Raw genomic sequence first — 20,695 nt, forward strand, 5'->3', positions numbered from 1 at the left:
ATTCTGTTTCTTGGTTATGGGGAGGGGCCACAACATTAGTAACAAAGAAACAGAATTTCCGGAGGATGAGGCACAGAAACCAGGATTTTAAAAAGACTGCCGGGTGATTCTAATATGCAGCCAAGGTTGAGAACCACTGCCCTAACGGCTCTCCCCTCTCCTGGCCTTCACCCCTAACTGCCTCTGCCTCAGTCCTGTCACCATGGCTTTGTCCAGAAGATCTCACAGTCTAATTAGCATATTACCCTTTTATTAGTATAGATAGGATATGACATACCATCATAACTATAACATATCTACCAGTATTACTCTATGAGAATAAGTACTTCATGCGATAGGAAGGCATATAATACATTACAATGTATATGTTGTAAGTAATAGGAAATACTGTATTCGTAGCAATAATATACACCCTGTGACTTCCCTTCCTGGTTTGGAAATGGTTCCCCAGTTTTCTTGGCTCCTGATGTATTTTTTTTTTTGTCATTCAGTATAACTTTATTTACTGTTTTTTGCACATTATTGCAAGCCAGGAAGCCACTCTGCAAGCAAACAGATACTCTGCATAAGGAGAAAAGTCATAGCACAACAATTAATGTCCAACCTGAGTCACCTCAGAATGTTACATATATTGACTTTTTAATTCATATAGTATCAGGAACTCAACTGCTTGTTTGGTGATGGGGTTGACCTGGTTTCGGGAGGATTATTCCTGAAATAATTAAGGAAAGGGCGGCTCAATCTTTCTCCTTGGTTGCTTTCTCCTCCCCAGCACCTTCATCTTTCTTCTCATCCTCAGCTTCCTGAGCATCTTCTCATTCACCTTCACCTCCTTCTTCCTCCTTTGAGTTCTCAAATTCTTCCCTGGCGCCTTCTTTCTCTTCCTCTCCTCCCTCTTCCTCAGCCTCTTCCTTCTCCTTCTCCTCTTCAGCCTCACCTTCAAAGGGGGGTTCATCCTTAGCTTCCTCGGCTTTTGCAGCCTTAACGGTCTCCTCCACCTAGATCTGCTCCTCCTGGACGTGGCTGGTGTATTAAGAAGGGAAGGAGTGAGTGGACAGCAAGTAGGAGCTGGTCTGTAAACCACCGTAGGCAGATCGGCCAAAGACCTGGGGACTCTGGGAGTAGCCGCCGGCTATGTTTCCCATGCTGGTGAAACTGAGCCGGGCTCCTCACCTTCCAAGAGTTTCCTGTAAGCTGCAACGTCAATGTCCAAAGCCATCTTCACATTGAGGAGGTCCTGGTATTCTTTTAAATATCGTGCCAATTCACTCTCTGCAGTTCTCAACTCATTTTCTAATTTGTTGATTGTGTCCTGCATAGCACTAATGTCGGCGTTCTGCTGATCCTCCAGCTCTTGCAGCTGCTGTTCCAGCACTTTCTTCATGCCCCGGCATGCTTCCATCTCCAGGGTCTTGGCCTTTAGCATACGGCAGCTCAACGACACCTCGTCCTTGGCCGCGTGCACCGTCAGTGTTCTTAGCAGCTCTCTCAGTCAGCACGGTGAAGCGGCTCTTGAACCATTCTCCGGCATTCTGCATGTTCTTCGCAGCCAGCTTCTCGTACTGGGCCAGATGTCCTTGAGCGCAGTGGAGAGGTCGGGCTTGGAGAAGACATCCATCTCCACGGAGATCTGAGTGTACTGGATCTGTGCCTGCAGCTCAGCGATCTCCTCTTCCTGCACCTTCTTAGAAAGGTGATTTCGTTCATCAGGCTGTCGATGTGCTTTTTGAGTTCAGCGCTGGCGAGAGCCACCTCATCTGCACCTTTGTGCCTCCAGCAGCCGGCCCTCCGCGTCCTGGCGGTTCTGCACCTCTTCCTCAAAGTGCACCTGCAGGTTGCTCCCAGCCCCTCCCAAGCCCCGGTGCCTCCTAATGGGGTCCTGAGGCTGCACCCCCTGATCCTGTTGCCCTCTCCTCCCCAGGGCCCAGGGCACAGTGAGGTGGGGTGCAGTTGTCCCATTTTCATTAAAATGTTCAACCCGCACCCGCTCAACTGGTGTCCGCAGGCGACATAGGGGGCAGACAGTGATCCTGGAGGCACTCCCCAACCCCACCAGAGCTCAGCCACCATGGTCCTGGGTGAGACAGCCCTGCCAGGCCTTGTGGCTGCAACTTGGACCCGCTTCCTTAACCAGGGACCTGGCACTGGGCCAGCGGTAGCAGCGCTTCCTTCCCAGCCTGCACTGGAGTGGGTCCCTGTGGCTTCAGAACCGAACTCCAAGGGGGCAGTGGCCCTGAGCCCCCCAGCTCTCCCTAGATCCCACCAAGGCTTGCTTCTCACACTTGTGGAAAACTTTCTCAGTCCACTTGCCATAGTAATCAGTTCGTGCTGAAAGGACTGGGGACTTGGCGGGCCTGAGGGGACTGGGCACCACCATCTGGTGGCTATGAGTACTGCCATCTTTGTGACAGAGTGATGGTTAATTTGCATACTGCCCTTTTATTAGATAGGATGCATTACTTTGATAAAAGTAAAATTAACATGAGTAAGAAAAAGCTATGGAAAATGGTATGGTGTGTCCTCAGAAAACTGGATTTCTATATAATCTATCAATCTCACTTCTGGGTACATATGCAGAAGAATGTAAAGCATGGGCTCAGAGAGATAATTGTACATCCATGTTCATAGCAGCTTTATTTGTGATAGCAAAAGGTAGAAGCAACCCAAGTGCCCATCAATGGATGAATGAACAATAATCCATACAGTAGACTATTACTCAGACTTCAAAAGGAAGGCAATTCTGACATGCTACAGCATATATACTACTAAACCATGAAGGCATTACACTACATGAAACAATTCAGTCACAAGAAGACATATACTATATAATTTCACTTTCATAAGGCAACCAGAGTAGTCAAATTCATCGAGAGAGAAGGTAGAATGGTGGTTGCCAGGGACTGGAGATAGGAGGAGAATGAGGACTTGTTTAATGGGTAGAGAGTTTCAGTTTTGCAAGAAAGAGTTTTGTAGATCAGCTGCACAACAATGTGAATGTACTCCATATTAGTGAACTGTATATTTAAAAATGGTTAAGCCCTGGCTGGTTTGAGACTCTCTGTGCTTATGTGACTTTTTTCTTCCCCAAGTCAGAGAAGTTTGCTGTCATTATTTTTTCAAATAGGTTTTCTATTCCTTACTCCTCTTCTTGACCTTCTGGCACCCCTATTATTCGGATGTTGCTTCATTTCATGTTGTCCCAAAGCTACCTTAAACTCTCCTCCTGCTTTTTAATTTTTTTTTCCAATTGCTGTTCAGATTGGGTGTTTTTTCTACCCTGTCTTCTAACTCACTGATTCAGTCCTTGGCTTCTTCTAGTCTACTGTTTAAACTTTCCATTGTGTTTTTTATTGTAGCTATATCATTCTTAATTTTCTCTTGATTCTTTCATATGTTGTTGATTTTCTCATCCAGCTGATTTAGGAACTTTATGACCCTTACTCTGAATTCTTTATCTAAAATATTGCTTTCCTTCGTTTCATTTACTTCCTTTTCTGGCTATTCCTCCTTTTCTTTCCTTGGGGTTTGTTTTTGTCTCCCCATTTTTGATGTCTCCTTCTGGCCTTGGGCACTCTGCTTGAGGTTTGAGAGGTTGAAGACCCTATTAGGTCAATGGTCTGGAAATCGTTAGCCCAGAGGTGAGTCTGCATTAAGTCTCATGCCTTTATTGTCTCTGTTCTGAGTTGTATCCCCTTTTCCCATGGGTCTGGTCCCTCAGTTGTCCACTTCAGATGCTCGGGGTGGCAGGAGCACATACACAGTTCCTCTGGTGTGAGACTCCTTGTGAGGACCCAGAACCTTCTGGCGTGCAATTTGCTATGCAGCCCCAGCACCCGTGATAGGGTGGTACCCTAGGTAGTGCACTTGTAGCATGGTCCTGTGGCTCCTGGCTAGGCACACCAGATTGCTCTGGGTTACCCCAGCAGCGCTCTCCTATAGCCCACAATGGGGTGCATGCTGGGTTGCTCCAGGTAGCCCTGGCAGGACTGTCCCAGGAGCTGGGGTGGAACGGGTGTGGGCTGCTCTGGGTCACATAGTCAGAGCTCTCCTGTGGCCCAGAGTGGGGTTCACACTGGGTTACTCCAGTTTGCCCTGGAAGCAAGTCCTTGGGCTCAGAGTGGATCATGTGTGGGTTGCTCTGAGTTGCACAGTCCATGCTGTCCTGGGTCTTGAGTGGGGTGTGTGTTGGGTTGTTCTAGGTAGCCCCAATAGGACTATCCCAGGGGCCAGGGTGGAGTGGACACCTGTTGCTCTGGGTCAGTCAGAGCTCTCCTTTACTAAACATTTTCAAAATCCCTTATTAATCTTAGTATTTATACAATTTGCTGTATATTATAACTTTGCATAAATGTCTAGAGATCAATATTTTAATAAAAATACCCAACTACCTAAGTGTTTTTGAATGAGTACTCATGTCAAATGAAACCCCGCAGGATTTTTTTTTTTTCAGAGAGAGAAAGGGAGAGGGAGAGAGAGATAGAAACATCAATGATGAGAGAGAATTGTAAGCTGCCCTACCACCAACCAGGAAATCAAACCATGACCTCTTGGTTCATAAGTCATTGTTCAACCACTGAGCCACACTAGCCAGGCAGAAATCCACAGGATCTTGAGATTGCTGATTTTCCTCATTTGTTTTGATTTCTGCCTCTGCAAAGAGTCAATAGGTGAGGGAAACAGATCCTCAACTCTAAATCAGAAGACCTACTTCTGGTCTAAGGTTTCAACTGCAGTGGACATGTCCCCTTGGGCAAGTTCTTGACCTCTCTAAGGCTGCTTCCTTATCAGTCAATGGGTTTGGGGGTGGGGTGAGAAATAATCCAAATAATCTCTAAACTCGATTCCAAATGTAGTCTCCTAAGTAATAAGTGAGTAATTTAACCTCTACCCTCATTGCAGAGTAGCAAGAGAGTAGATTAGAAGGACAGGTTGAAGCCAACTCTGCACATACTGGAACATTTCTGGGAGAGGGGACAGAGAATGTGTCGTTGTTGTTGTAAAGAATCCCTCTATCAGGTAAAAACTTTTCAGTGGATCAAGTTTGCATTTCTCCTTCACCCAGATCCCTTTATTGAGTATTTATTAAACAGACAGTGTATGCTTCCAGGGCCCACATGAGACACAGTTCCTGCCCTGGTCATCAAAAGAGGTGCTTCCAATAAAATAAGAATAAAAGGATGGAGATAAAAGTCCAGAAGGAAAATAGACTCGCCAATAATAAGTGTCTTGTTTTCATGTTATTTATTACAAGTTATAAGCTGCAGTGGCAGGGCCTTTGTTTCTGTGATACTTTTATATGCTCAAAGAGAATAAACAATAGAAGCAAACACTAAAGTAGGCAAAGTTAAAAGCAGAGGTTGTTAAGATCAGTAATCAACCTTCAGTGGTGATAGTGAACTCTGATTCATCCTTGATTCATTTCTAATCCTTTGTTGATACAAAATAGGAAAACACAAGCAGTTCAAACAAAATAGGCCAAAGGACAGAAATACGATGATGTCTTATATTGTGGAAGTCCTGTGGGTTTTGAGGACCTCTTTATATAATCTGGTCTTATCTTTTACAGCTTCCCAGCATCCTTCTCTTAAGGTACTCAGAATCTTTCTCATCTGCCCTCTTTTGCGTATTCTGTTCTCTTGACCTGAAACACTATCTTCCTACCTCGTCACTTTTGCATAATCCTTACTCATCTTTTTGGTCTTTTTCTCTAGGAAGTCCTCTCTGATACTATAAAGCTAAGCTAGATACATCCCATGTGCCCATTGCCCTGTATTAAATTTGTCTGTGTGCTCATCTGTAGAACCCACAAGCCTGCAAACATCTTAAAGGTTATTACTATGTCTTATTGTCCCTCTGTCCTCAACATCTAAACTGTACCTGGCACTAGTAGGTACTCAACAAATATTAGTCAGTGAATGGCATGGCCCACTCTCTTGGCCTAATCATCATCTTACAACAGAGTCTGTGAAAACATTTCTATTTCTTTCTCCAAGATAAAACCAAATAGGCTGAAAAGCAACACTTTTGGCAAGACATTCTATTCTCCTTCACTAATAGAACAGGTAAGGTGTCCAGAACCAGACCTAGAATAAACCAGACCCTTAATCATGTCCTTTTTTCCCTTTTTGCCCCTTCACTTCATCCTCACCCGCCCCCCCCATTCTTCATATTCTTGTTTATCAAAGGTAGACTTCAAGGATCGCTCATAGACCTGGGATTGTTTAAAATACTCTACTACAAAGAATACAAAGAGAGTTCATTTAGAGAAGCAAGGATAAAGATGATATCATTCATGAAAACAACTTTGGTCAAAGCATTAAAAGTCCATCAGAGAAGACGAAGATTGAGCACTGTCATCAAAATATGTCCAGAATCTGACCATTTCTCACCAGCTTTACTCTACCACCAGCCTGTCTCCTGCTTGATGGCAACAGCCTCGTCAGTAACCTCCTGCTTCTGTCCTTGCCCCATATACCAAGGAGAGGTCTCATTACTGCTGCTTTGTCCTTCCAAAATATTATCAGATCACCTCACTCTTCTGCTCAAAACTCTCCAATTGACTTCCCAATTCACTCATAGGAAAGAGAAATTCCTTACAATGCCTAAGAACCTTATGATCTGCCCCACCTGTACCCCTACCACTTCATACTTTTGTCCACCTTCCCAGTGAGGCCATCCCTGGCCATCCTATCTAAAGCTGAAACGATTTTTAAATCTTTTCATATCCCCCTTCCCTGCTTTATTTTTATCTTTAACACTTCTCATTAACATAGTCTGTGTTTTCTAATTTATCTTGTTCATTTTTTGTCCCCTCATACTAAAATGTAAGCTCCACAAAAGCTTTTCTGTTTGGATTTCTAATGTATTTCCCACCCTTAGAACAGCCTCTGGCATAGAGTACATATGCAGTAAATATTTATTGAATGGGTGAATTAACTAATTAATTAATAAAAATAAAAATTGTTGTTGTAATACTTGGAAATAAAATGACTTGAATTTAACTAAAAGTCTTCCACCAAGTTGATAATTATATTAAGCAGCAAATAATGCTAGAAGAGGGGGGAACTGAATGAAAGAAGATGAAGGGACCAGTTAAAGAACATATAGCATAATCCATGGATACATACAACAGTGTGGTGATGGCCAGAGGGAAGGGTGGGATGAGGGCAAGAGCTTGGAGGATGGACAAAGGAGGAGTGGGGGGGGGAGGAGGAGGAATGGGGACATCTGTAAACAATAAAAAATAAATAGATAAAACCAGACACACCTGGTTCAAAAAAAAATGTTACAGGAGTCAACTTGTTTTTTGCAAGTTTTTTCCAGTGTACAGTTTCCATTCTCAGCTGACCCTCCATCTTACTCAGTAAACCATTTATGCCAATCTTATTCGTGTCCTATGTTTTATATGCCCAATTCTTTTTACTTTCTTCATGCTTTTCTATCCCAATTCTCATTTGCAGAGAAGAGAAGCCATTGGTATCTTCTTCATTTTCAAACGAGTTGTAGTAAATAGCAAAAGGGTCACAGTTGTTCACACCTCCCTGTATCCACATCCTTTGCGATGTGAATTTTGAACTCTTCCCATCCAGCGGTGGAGTCTATTTCCCTAGTCCAATAAGTCTGGGCTAATCTTGTGACTTGCTTTGCCCCATTAATTGCAGCCAAAGTGATGCATGGAAATTCTGATCCTAGGCTTCAGCAGAAGGAAGCACACTCTTGCTCGCTCTCTTGGCTAGCCTGCTAGGGCGTTGGATACCACATGGAGCAGAGATACATCATCCCAGCCGGGGCCATCCTAGATCAGCCATCTCCCAGACGCCTGGGAGCAATGAAGATACATAAGTGAGCCTAGCAAAGACCAAAAGAACCACCCATCTGAGTCCAGCCCAAATTGCTGGCCCATGTAATCATGAAATAAATAGTAGCTGTGTTAAACTAGAAGATTTTAGGATGGTGTGTTACACAACGAAAGCTAAATGATAAACTTGTCTAGAAGTTTTCCGATGCTTATTGCCTTCCATTCTTTCTCAAGTAGTGATGAAAACTTTTCCAGAGCCTCCTCTGCCTAAGCACTTCTGTTCCCTTTCCTGGGATGCCTTCCCCATCTGGTCTTCCCTAATAATCTCTTCCACCACCTGCCACTCACCCTCCTCTTTGAGCTCAAAGCATAGCATAGTATATACATATCTCCATCATAGCACTTATTTTTGTGTCTGTCTACTACAAATTCCTCAGAGAGATTGAGATTAGGTTTTATTTATCTCTATAACCCAGTACTTAGCCTAGTCATATTGGAGATGCTGAATAAGTGCTAAGTACATAAACATTGAATGCTTTGACATCTCTAATTTCTGTCCCCTCTTAACCATACCTACTACCTCTGCCTTCATGGAAGCACTTATCACAATTGACCTGGATCATCTAAACCAGAGGTGGGGAACACCAGGCCCTTGAGCCATATAAGGCCTGCAAAATCTTTGATCTGGCCCTGCAGTTTTCTCACTTAATTATTATATCTGTAGGATGATCAAATATCTGTAGAAGCTGATATTGTAAAAGTCAGGGGTAAACATATTCACTGCATACCTACTCTTTGCCAGGGGCTGGTATACGGGTGAGAAACACATTAGAAACCCAAACAGAAAAGAGAGCTTTTGCAGAGCTTACATTTTAGTACGAGGGACCAGTTCTTCCCATAGGACCTTAACTCGGGAGTGAGTTAATTAAATGTTTGACCAAATATATCAGGCTAATTTTTAAGTTGATAGTTTTGTATGGCCCACGAATGATGTTATAAATATCCAAATGGCCCTTGGCAGAAGAAAGTTTCCCCACCCCTGATCTAAACACAGGCCTTCCTTGTTCCCCAGCCTCTGGGCTTGCTCAGCACTCCCATAGCGCATTGTAAACACCTTCGATGCAGAATCATGATTATTTACACAGTTCTTCCCATAGGACTTTTAGCTTTTTTAAGGCAGAAACCATGTACCCTTCATTTTTGTACATCTAACACCCAGCTGAGTAACTTATTCACTGGTTAATTAATGATGAAACTAATTTTAATAGTAAACAGATACTCTGTTATTTAACAGACATTAAACAGACAAACCAATACATATAATGAATAAGCAAAACTAACACCTTGTCTGCCATCATTGTGACCAGCACACCACATACTACAATCGGGGGGGTGGGGAGGCATTTTACCATCCTGAGATAAACTTTAAAAACAGAAATATCCTTAGTCCTCAAAATAAATAAGACCTTGAGCTCTATCCCAAAAATTGCTAACTCAAGAGTGCATATGTTTAACCCTGACATTTACAATACCAGCATCTGCAGATATTCGATGATCCTACAGATGTAATAATTGAGAAAGCTGCCATTTTCCCCATCATGAACAGCTAATAGTAACCTTGAAGGGTTTGCAGTTTGGGGGTGGGGCGGGTTGCATATTTGCTGTGTCTTATACTTGGAGAGCCAATTCTGAAAGCCAGTCTTCCTTGCAAACATGACAAGAAAGATCCTTTTGTTTTCTTATTGTTTTTATCTGAGTTTTTCTTCCACCCTCTGAGGCTAAATAAGCGATGTAACTGGAGAAAGTCAGCACTTAGACCCCCTTCACCAGGTTTTCCTTTCTCAGCTCCTGGAATTAAAAGCTGTGGAGATGTAGCTTTTACTCTGGGTGACTCGGCGGCCGTTTCTAACCATTTGTCTTTTGGATTAAGTGTGGTTCTTGGCCAGGTCTGGTTCTGCTTACACATGACCACTGCTTCATCCCCTCTGAAGTGACAGCAGAAACCGGAGACAGGTTTCTAGTCTGCACTCGGACCAACTGGATTCTGATGGGTGGCAGACAAGAGAGACTGGTGTTCTCTTTATCTTTTTCCTTTTCATTTATTGATGTCTTGAGAAATTCTGATATGTTCTGCCATCAGAACACCCTTCTCTTTGTCACCAGGTCATTAAACTAATTTAGTCAGTCATTGGGTGCTTAACCACAGTGCTGAGAACTCACTGATGTCACATCCTAAACCACTCATCATACATTTTTGTTTCCAACTGCCAGTAAAATCTTCACAGTTTAGCTTGTCAACTATTAGCTCAAATCACTCAAAATAAAAAAGATAAAAGTTGTCTGGCTGGGTGGCTCAGTTGGTTGAGCGTCATCCCATACACCAAAGGGTTGCAGGTTCAACCCCTTGTGAGAGCACATAAGAAAACAGCTGATTAATGTTTCTCTCACAGCTATCTTTTGCTCTCTCTCTCTCTCTCATCAATAAAAACATATCCTCGAGTGAGGGTTAAAAAAAATAAAGATAAAGTTCTGCACCCGCTTCCCCGGAACAGAGAGTTACACCTGGATCTAGTGATGCCACAGCGAGGATGCCTTTGACATGCATGTGTCCCTCCTCTTCTTGACCTGATTAAGTGAGTTTTTGCTGAGACCTGACAAGTTGGGCTTTGTATTTACTTCTGGCTCATGGCTGAGGCTGCTATTCTGTGTGTCTGTGCCCTTTACCCTCCCTCAGGAAGAAGGTAATTGACCTTTAACAGTGGAGCAGGACAGACTGTAGGGGAATTTGGGTGGAAGCAGAGAGACCTGGAACAGGCCAATGCATTCGTATAGGCAAGAAATGGCAGTGGCTAACGCTATAGTGATAATGGCAAATGCATAAGAAGTAATTACATTCAATATATTTTAAAGCCTGAGGTGACAAACTTTGCAGATGACATGGATGTGAGGTGTAAAAAGAAGTAAGAAGCCAACAATGACCTTGAGAATTTTGATAGATGACAGAAAAGGATTCAGAATTATCTTAAACATTCAAAAAAAATAAAATGTAATAAGGACATGTCAACACAGCTCTTGGATGTTAAAATTCAACTGCAAAAATGCAGGATAAGAGAAAACCGGCCTTACAGTAATCTATGAGAAAATGAGCAAGGGGTCCTTTTATTAATATATTTGTATTGATTTCAAAGAGGAAGGTAGAAGAAGATAGAAACATCAATGATGAGAGAGAATCATTGATCGGCTGCCTCCTGCATGTGCCCTACACCTGGATCAAGCCAACAACCCAGGCATGTGCTCTGATCCAGAATTGAACTGTGACACATGACCTCCTGGTTCATAGGTTGACACTCAACCACTGAGCCACACCAGCGAGCGAGGGATCTTAGTGGAACTTATGTTCAGTGTGATTCCCCTTACAATTAAAAGAACCTACAATTTAAAGTATAGAAACTGAAGTAGAGTGCCTGGGTCGAGGGAGATGGTGCTTTCAGTATATTCCACACTAGTGAGTTCGCATCTAAAATCCCTCCAATGCTAAGATTCATGGATCTTTAAATCCAGCACCTGGGAGAAACAACACGTCCTTTGCAGTGGTCCTGGTGTGACCCAGGGCACTCCTCCACTTGGAAGGACTCACAGTGGGGCTTCTTTTTATGGATAAGCATGGAGGTCAGTAGAAGAGTAGCATTCCCGTGTGTGTGCGTGTGCGTGTGTGTGCATGTGCGTGTGCGTGCATATGTGTGCGCGTGTGTGCGCGTGTGCATGTGTGTGCATGTGTGTGCATGTGTGTGCGTGTGTGCACGTGTGCGCGTGCGTGTGTGTGTGTGCGTGTGTGTGTGTGTGTCTGCATGAGAGTTTCAGAAACAATATAAACACAAGAGCAGTCAACCGAGTCAAAAGGCTTAAGTTGTGTGTGTGTGTGTGTGTGTGTGTGTGTGTGTGTGTGTGTGTGTTTGTTTTTTGAGTGGGTCTCAGGCTTCAACTTTTCACAGGACTTCAGGCAAGTGTCCTTCCCAGCATTTTAGTGTCCTGAGCTGTAATGGAGCGAATAATGGCAGCCTCCGTGCCTGCTGAAAAGAGAGGCTCTCGATACAAATGGGGTGTCCTACAATCAACAGCCACCTATGGAGCAGTCGTGGAGTACAAGGCAGTATAATTAAGCCCTTAGGAGAAAAATGTGCTCTGAGCTTTCCAGAGAGAAAAAGGCAGGAGAAAAAGTAAGTGAGAAAGTGAAAAAGGACGCTGGGCAGAAACAAAAGTCCCTCGCTGGGAGATAGCGGTAGAAGTGTACTCTCCAGAAACATCCATCGAAGGTACCTGAGCTTTTAAACACACCAGCCGGTAATGGAGTGCAAGAGAGGTCACTGCAAAGATGAATGCGGTGTCGTCGAGCAGCAAAATGTATGGTTTGTGTGACAAGAACAGATGGCTCTCCTAGGACAGTCCCTCGCTGTCCTTCCTGCTACGTTTGTAATGCTGCGTGCATTGTCGTGGGACATAGATCCAAGAAGGAAATGGTGACCTCATGAATAGCACATGAAGACTATTAAATCAAGAAAAAAGTGCTTAAGCAGCTTCAGGTAATCAGTGTTGATTCTCACTTATCCTAACACCAAGTATGAACCATTCCAGACAACATCTCCCCAACTGAAAAACACTTTCTTTTGTCTCTTTTCCTCTAGACTGTGGGTATTTAATTCCCACATGAGAAGAAAGAACCTTAAAACACAAGAACCCAGAGAGCTAACACCACTGTTCCTTTTAAGGAATTCCAAGCTAGATCAACTAAACACTCTTTGGTCCACTGGTTTTATACTTAAAGGTTTGGCTAGCTGCAAACTATACTATTTCACAATTAAAAGTAACACATGAATTCAGAATTTGGGCAGAATATAAGGTCCCTGCATTTCCATTTTAAAGCAACATTACTCTTCCTTAAGATGGATATTTTATTTCTAAATGACTGGATATGACCTTTACAAGTGTGTGGTTTCTATCTGCAGCAAAAAAAAAAAATCATTCCTGCTGCTCATTCTCTTGTTTCTATTAATCACTTTTTCTCTTTACAAACTACATAATCAATAGGGACATGTCCATTGCCCTTCTAGCTGATTTCTATTATTCCTCATTACAGGCGTTGTTCCAATTCCCTGCTTCCCAGTGGGTATTAAATATTTAGACAGTGAGTCTAAACTGTTCCCTCCCTTTGCTGTCGGGGTGACTGTCCTATAGTTGTGTAATCAATTAGCCTGGCATCTGATCTCTGTTTCAAATGTCTTCTCACAGGAAATTTAATTATGATTAATATCTTTTCATGACTTTGAAATTATATAAGCATGATTCCTGACTCAGTCATGCTTGTTAAAAATCATAAATCAATCTATTTTATTCCCTCTAGATGTGAGGAGACCTTTCTAATTCTGGCTGGATTTTAACAATGTAAAAAGTCCAGCAGACATTAGATGAATATGTTTTCTCCCCTCTGGGAAAGCCTTTCGGTAAGATCTTTATAGTTGGGAGACTTGGGGAGGTTTCAAAGCAAGCCATACAAATACAGTTTCAAGAAAGCATTCTATAATTATAACTAAAAGAAAGATATCTTTGCACAAGAAAAAAATTTAGATTGCAAGCATACTCAACTTCACGCCAGAGGTGTGGTTCTGGAAAACAGCAGTAAATCAAATTTTTATATGTCAAATATTTTAAAGAAATTCAGAGAAGCAGTTATAATAGATATAATCCTTTGTAAAGGTGAAAAATCTGTGATGTGCAGAAATCATTTCTGATTAAAAAATATATATACATTTCCATACAATGGTTTTAAGTTTGGATTTTGGTGCTCAGTTTTCGAAGGTGGGGTGCACTTATTTATGGATTTTGAAAGTACTTAGAATGTCTGTCCTGTCTTATCAAATGTTTTTCATGAACCACAATTAACCATAATATCCCAACAGCAAATTTTAACCTTCACCCTGCTACCTGCACACCTCCTCCTGTAGCAGACACTGACACTTATTACTGTATAAAACACCCATTCCTTTTTTATTTTTTTTTTTTATATTTTATTGATTCTTCACAGAGAGGAAGGGAGCGAGATAGAGAGTTAGAAACATCGATGAGAGAGAAACATCGATCAGCCGCCTCCTGCACATCTCCCACTGGAGATGTGCCCGCAACCAAGGTACATGCCCCCGACCGGAATCGAACCTGGGACCCTTCAGTCCGCAGGCCGACGCTCTATCCACTGAGCCAAACCGGTTTCGGCCACCCATTCCTTTTTTAAATTTATCTTTGTTGCCCTAACTGGTTTGGCTCAGTGGATTATGCATCTTTGCATATAAATTTTTTGGTTAATCTCTCCTGACCCACCCACCCCTGCCTTCCCTCTGAGATTCATCAGTCTGTTTCATGCTTCTATGTCTGTGCATCTATTTTGTTCATCATTTTATTTGTTCATTAGATTCCACATATGAGTGAGATTAGGTGATAGTTGTCTTTCTCTGACAGGCTTTTTTTTTAACCCTCACCCAAAGATATTTTTTCCATTAATTCTTTCAGAGAGAGTGGAAGGAAGGAAGGGAGAAGGAAAAGAGAGAGAAACATAAATGTAAGAGAGACACATCAATTGGTTGCCTTCCCCACACACCCAGACTGGGGCCAGGGATTGAGCCTGCAATCAAGGTATGTGCCCTTGACTGGTAATCAAACCCAAGACCCATCAGTCCATGAGCCAACGCTTTAACCAGTGAGCCAAACCTGCCAGTTCTCACTGGCTTATTTCACTTAGCATAATACCCTCCAGGTCCCTCCATGCTGTCTCAAAAGGTAAGAGATCCTTATTTTTTTACTAAGGCAGTTTCCAGATCTTAGCTATTATAAGTTGTGCTGCTATGAACATTAGGATGCATACATTCTTTCTGATTGGGGCTTTGGGGTTCTTAGGATATAGTCTCAGAAACAGGATCACTGGGTCAAATTGGAGTTCCATTTTTAATTTTTTGAAACAACTCCATACTGTTTTCCATAGTGGCTGCACCAGTCTGCATTCCCACCAGCAGTGTACTAGGGTTCTCTTTTCTCCACATCCTCTCCAGCACTTGTCATTTGTTGATTTGTTGATGGTAGCTATTCTGATAAGTGTGAGATGATACCTCATTGTCATTTTAATTTGCATATTTTTTTATGATCAGTGACTTTGAGTATTTTTTCATATGTCTCTTGGCCATCTGTCCACTTCGGAGAAGTATCTATTTAGGTCCTTTACCCATTTTTTAATTGGATTGTTTGTTTTTGTTTTGTTAAGTTGTATGAGTTCCTTATATGTTTTGGATATTAAGCCTTTATCAGATGTATCATTGGCAAATATGTTCTCCCATACAGTGGGCTCCCTTTTCATTTTGTTGATGGTTTCATTCGCTGTGCAGTAGCTTTTTATTTTGACTAAGGGACTACCTTAGTCCCTTTTGTTTATTTTCTCCTTTATTTCCCTTGCCCTAGTAGATGAATCTGCAAACATATTGCTGAGAGATGTCTGAGATTATCCTACCTATGACTTCTTCTAGGTTTTTTATGGTTTCATGACTTAAAGTATTTTATTCATTTTTATTTTATTCTTGCGTATAGTGTATGGTAAGTTCGTGTTCTAGTTTTATTTTATGTCATGTACTGATTCAATTTTCCCACCACCATTTATTGAAAAGACTGTTTTTACTCCACTGTAGCTCTTGCATCCTTTGTTAAATGTTAATTGAGCATAATGGCTTGGGTCGATTTCTGAGGTCTCTGTTCTATTCCATTAATCTATAATCCTGTTCTTGTGTCAGTACCAGACTGTTTTGAATACAATGGCTTTGTAATATAACTTGATATCTGGTATTGTGATCCACCAACTTTCTTCTTCTTTCTCAAGATTGTTGTGGCTATTCTTTGGGGTCTTCTTTGGTTCCATATAAATTTTTGGAAAGTTTGGTCTAGATCTGTGAAAGGTGCTGTTGGTATTTTACTGGTAATAGGCATTGCATTGAATCTATAGTTTGTTTGGGGTAGTATGGACACTTTAATGATGTTAATTCTACCAATCCATGAACACAGTATATGCTTCTACTTGTTTATATATATTTTTGTATAGTAGACATGCCAATTATTTTGGCTATTTGAGAAGAGAACACTGAAGGTAATGGTGTACTTATCATGAACTAGTTTTCTCTCTAACCTAGCAAAGTTATGTCAGCAAATTATTCTTCAAATTTTCTTTTGAGCCAAAACCGGTTTGGCTCTGTGGATAGAGCGTCGGCCTGCGGACTGAAAGGTCCCAGGTTCGATTCCGGTCAAGGGCATGTACCTGGGTTGCGGGCACATCCCCAGTGGGAGATGTGCAGGAGGCAGCTGATCGATGTCTCTCTCTCATCGATGTTTCTAACTCTCTATCTCTCTCCCTTCCTCTCTGTAAAAATTCAATAAAAAATATATTTAAAAAAAATTTTTTCTTTTGAGCCACCTTTACTTATCCTTCTGGTTGCCTCATTAATAAATTAAATGTTTGACACATGCATATTCTTTACAGATATGAGAGTCATGTTTTATTTTCTTTGAAAACTATACTTTAATATCCAACCCTACTTTCATTCCAAGCCTCTTTTGTAATTAGAGATAGCCATGTAATACAGTTCCAGTCAATCAGATACAAGCAGAAATCTAATAGGAGTTTCTGGAGAAGTTTTCACTCCCCTAGTAAAGAAGGCAGCTGTAGCTGGCACTACCCCTTTCCTCTACACTCTACCTTGGCTGCCAGCATGATTTCTGGAGCTGGGGCCACCAGCCTTACTCCCAAGAAGAAGAAAGATCAGAGGAAAGGCTAAGAGACGCTGAGAGATGCCAACCCTGACAACACTGGGCCCATGAATCAAGAACAGCTGCCATCAACCTCTAAATTTCTTACATGAGAAAAACGCTCATTTGTTCAAACCACTGTACATCCGGTTTTCCTTTGCCTTCAACTAAACATATTTTTAGCTGATACAGTTCCTTAGCCTCTTCTATGATTCCCATTTTATCAGGTAGCATATTTTCAACTAGAAACACAAGTTTCACTCTGCCTAAAACTGGAACTACAAAAAAGCATACTTTTCAAAGAGATTATAGAGAGGCTTACCAATGTTTATAACTGTTTCTGAAAACAAATTGATATTGTTTCTATGTGTGGTGAAGACAAGTAATGAGCTGCCTCAACCTCACCACCCACCCCAAACCCCTGCCAAACACCAAAGTTTGTGAATCATAAACAAAGGAGACTACGTTCTCCCAAGGTCATTTCTTTCTAAGGGTCTCAAGACTAGAGGAGTTCCTGGTACAGAGAGAGCAAACCGGAGTGGTCCGCAGTGGCCCTGAGAAGCCTGGTCTCATCCTTCCACCCCATCCACTCTCTAGAACTCACCTGGACTCAGACCCGGCCTTGCCTCTTTCCTAGAAATTCTGGGGGAATATGAGCTGACAGGCAAAAATAATTCCTCAGGTTTAGTACCCTGAGGAGTACTAAATGCATAACTGAACTAAATTTAAACCTGTTGACCTAATCTTTGTATTCCTCTCACACTCAGATGTCTAAAAACTTTTTTCCACAACTGCTGGTTGTGTGTTCAAGGCTTATTCCTGGCTTCTCATCCAAAGAAGAGTCCCAATTACTTTTTATGCACTCTTCCAAATAAGAAACATTTGCTTTACATGCATTCAATAAAAAGTCTCAGTTGGCCTACAGATATGAGATTTGAGCCAGTCTGCTCTCTGCCATGTGTTGAAAAAGAAAGAAAGTAAGAGAGAAAGGTAGGAAGACAAACCAATTAAAAGCCTAAGGACCTGAATAGACACTTCTCCAAAGAGAACATACAGATGGCCAAGAGACATATGAAAAAATGCTCACCATCACTAATCAGAGACATGCAAAATAAAACAATGAGATATCACCTCACACCTGTCAGAATTGCTACCATCAACAAACAAGTGCTGAGGAGAATGTGGAGAAAAGGGAAGACTAGTTCACTGCTGGTGGGAATGCAGACTGGTGTAGTCACTGTGGTAAACAGTATGGAGTTTCCTCAAAAAATTAAAAATGGAACTGCCACCCTAGCCTGTTTGGCTCAGTGGATGGAGTGTCTGGCCTGTGGCTGAAGGGTCCTGGTTTCAATTCAGGTCAAGAGCACATGCCTGGCTGGTGGGCTTAATCCCCAGTAGGGGGCATGTAGGAGGCAGCCAGTCAATGATTCACTCTCATCATTGATATTTCTCTCCCTCTCCCTTCCTCTCTGAAATCAATAAATAAATATATATTTAAAACAATACTGTATTATGTACTTGAAAGTTAAGAAAATAAATGTTAAATGTTATCACCACACACAAAAAAATGGTTATTATGTGAGAAGTACTGACTAACCTTATGGTGGTAATCATTTTGCAACATAAACGTATATCAAATCATCACATTGTACACCTTAAACTTACATATGTTGATATCAACATCTCAAGAAAGCTGGGGGGAAAATAAAACAAAGTGAGTGGTTAGAGGCGTGACAGATGCCTCAGCAGAAACCAGAAGTGAAGGGCAAGATATGGAGCAATCTATGTGTTCATCAATAGATTAGTGGATAAAAAAAGCTGTGGTACATTTACACAATGGAATACCATGCAGTTGTTAAAATGAAGGATCTCTTACCCTTTGAGACAGCATGGAGGGACCTGGAGAGTATCATGCTAAGTGAAATAAGCCAGAGAAAGACAAGTATCACATGATCTCACTTATATATGGAATCTAATCAACAAAATAAAATAATGAACAAAATAAGTCCAGAAGCATGGATGCATGGAACAGACAGACAGATCTTAGAAGGCAAGGGGAGTGGGAGGGAACAGGGAGATATTAACCAAAGAACATATATGCGTATATGCATAACCCATGTACACAGACAATAGTGTGGGGAAGGCCTGGGGTGGCGTACAGTTTGGGTGGATGGGGGCAATGAGAGATGGGGGGCAAATAGGGGACAACTGTAATACTGTCAACAATTTTTTAAAAAGAAAGAAAGAGAAAAAGGAAGGAAGAGGAGTGGGGGAAGAAGACAGGCAGCACGCAGAATGGATTCCCAGGTGGAAACAGGAAAGGAAGGGAACACACACACACACACACACACCTATTTTCTTATTTTTTTAGTAAGCTCACTATTAAAAAAAAAAGCCAACTCTTTTCCACATAAAAACTCCATATTCAGAGAAAGAAAATGACCTACTGGTATAAAATCTGCCGATTTCTTCAGATTTCCCTGAAGATTCTGAGGCCCTCAATAATTCTGAGACAACTCCTGAGAAACTACCTTAGGATAGTTATAATAAGCCTATTATATGCACTTCTTTTTTTTCAAGTTAAAAAAAATTAATCTAGTTTTGCAAAAATAAGCCTAACTCAATAGTCTTTATGAATAACTTTTGTTTATAACTAATTACCATGTAATAAAAAATGATCATTTATATTACCAAATATGTAAAGGAAGAAAAACCAGTTAGGTAAGGGGTGTGTGTCTGTGTGTGAACTTATAATATTTCTTTGTCTCTTAAAATGATGATGTTTATATCTTCTTTCTTTTGTTTTCTCTTTTCTTCCCTTCTTTTTTCTTTTTTGTTTTAAAGGTCTGTATGGGCACTGCCATCCTCTGATGTTTCCAACACCCCATTCCCTCCACCCTTCTCTTCTTGACTTTCTCTTTTCTCTACCACATGGGTAGAAAATCTAAGAAAAAGAGTGGGTGGATGGTAGCAAGTTGGGAAAGGACATGACCTAAGACATTAGAGAAGCAATAGCACAGCACGAAGACTGCCTGAGAAGAGCTCTGGAGCCGTCGGGCACAGTGGGGTTACCTGGAGATTGAAAGCAGCTTCACCTGAAGTGCTGCCACCTTGGCGTCTGTGCCTGGACAACCGCGCTGGCCACCACTGAAGACCGGTGGGCAGCGCGGCTGCACCAGGGGCTCATCTTCTCCAGTAAAGCTACTGCCCCAAGTCTGCGTCTCGGCAGCCACTATTTCATCATCTTCTGATCTGAGCACCAAACCCATGGATGGACCAAATAGGATCTTTTCATAATTGATTGAGGAGAAAGGCTGAAAAGTTACCTTTGCAACCAAAGCAACCATTCCTTTGCTGCAGAGAAAGCAAGAGCATGCAGGGATGCAGCTTTTCTGATGCAGTCACCTCTCTGACAGCCCTGCGTTATTCCTCAGAACAGAAGAAGGCAACTTCAGTGGGAAGGCGGGTGGGGGAGGAGGGTAAGAGATCAACCAAAGGACTTGTATGCATGCATATAAGCATAACCGAAGGACACAGACTCTAGGGGGGTGAGGGTTGTGCTAGGGGGTGGGGCTGGCCGGGGAGAAGTCAATGGGGGGAAAGGAGACATATGCAATACTATATGTAATACTTTAAACAATAAAAAATTTTAAAAAAAGAAGAAGAAGATGGCAGCCAAGGAGGCGGGGTGCCCAGGAGACCTTGAGTAAAGTAGCCAGGTTTCCTGCTCCTTCAACATGGATCTTTAAAAGGCTGCAATTTAAGGGGCACCGGAACTTCAGAAACACTTTCTCAAACGTGAAAACAGGGATTTAGAATTCTCTTTTTGCTTCATTGTACTCCTCTATATTGATGAGCTTTTTAAATAGTGATTTACCATTTTTACCTAAGTAAATAAGATCTTTATTCTAAAATGACTACAAAACATCTCCCAGAGCTAAATGGAACTGCCTCCTGGGTTCTCTGCCATTTTGACTGTTCTTGCTACTGATCCCTCCATCAAGCAGATGAGTGAAGTCAAGGCTGCCAGTGCCGGCTACGCTGACCCTAACCCTCTCAAGGCTTGTG

At 41.9% G+C, this 20,695-nt stretch overlaps 1 pseudogene; it reads right to left on the minus strand.

The window, feature by feature from the left end:
* Positions 1-530: 530 nt before the first annotated feature.
* Positions 531-19,896, minus strand: LOC102771992 (annotated as a pseudogene).
* Between the last annotated feature and the right edge of the window lie 799 nt (positions 19,897-20,695).

The sequence above is a fragment of the Myotis davidii genome, unplaced genomic scaffold (assembly GCF_000327345.1).
Source record: "Myotis davidii unplaced genomic scaffold, ASM32734v1 scaffold2236, whole genome shotgun sequence".
NCBI classification, from domain to species: Eukaryota; Metazoa; Chordata; class Mammalia; order Chiroptera; family Vespertilionidae; genus Myotis; species Myotis davidii.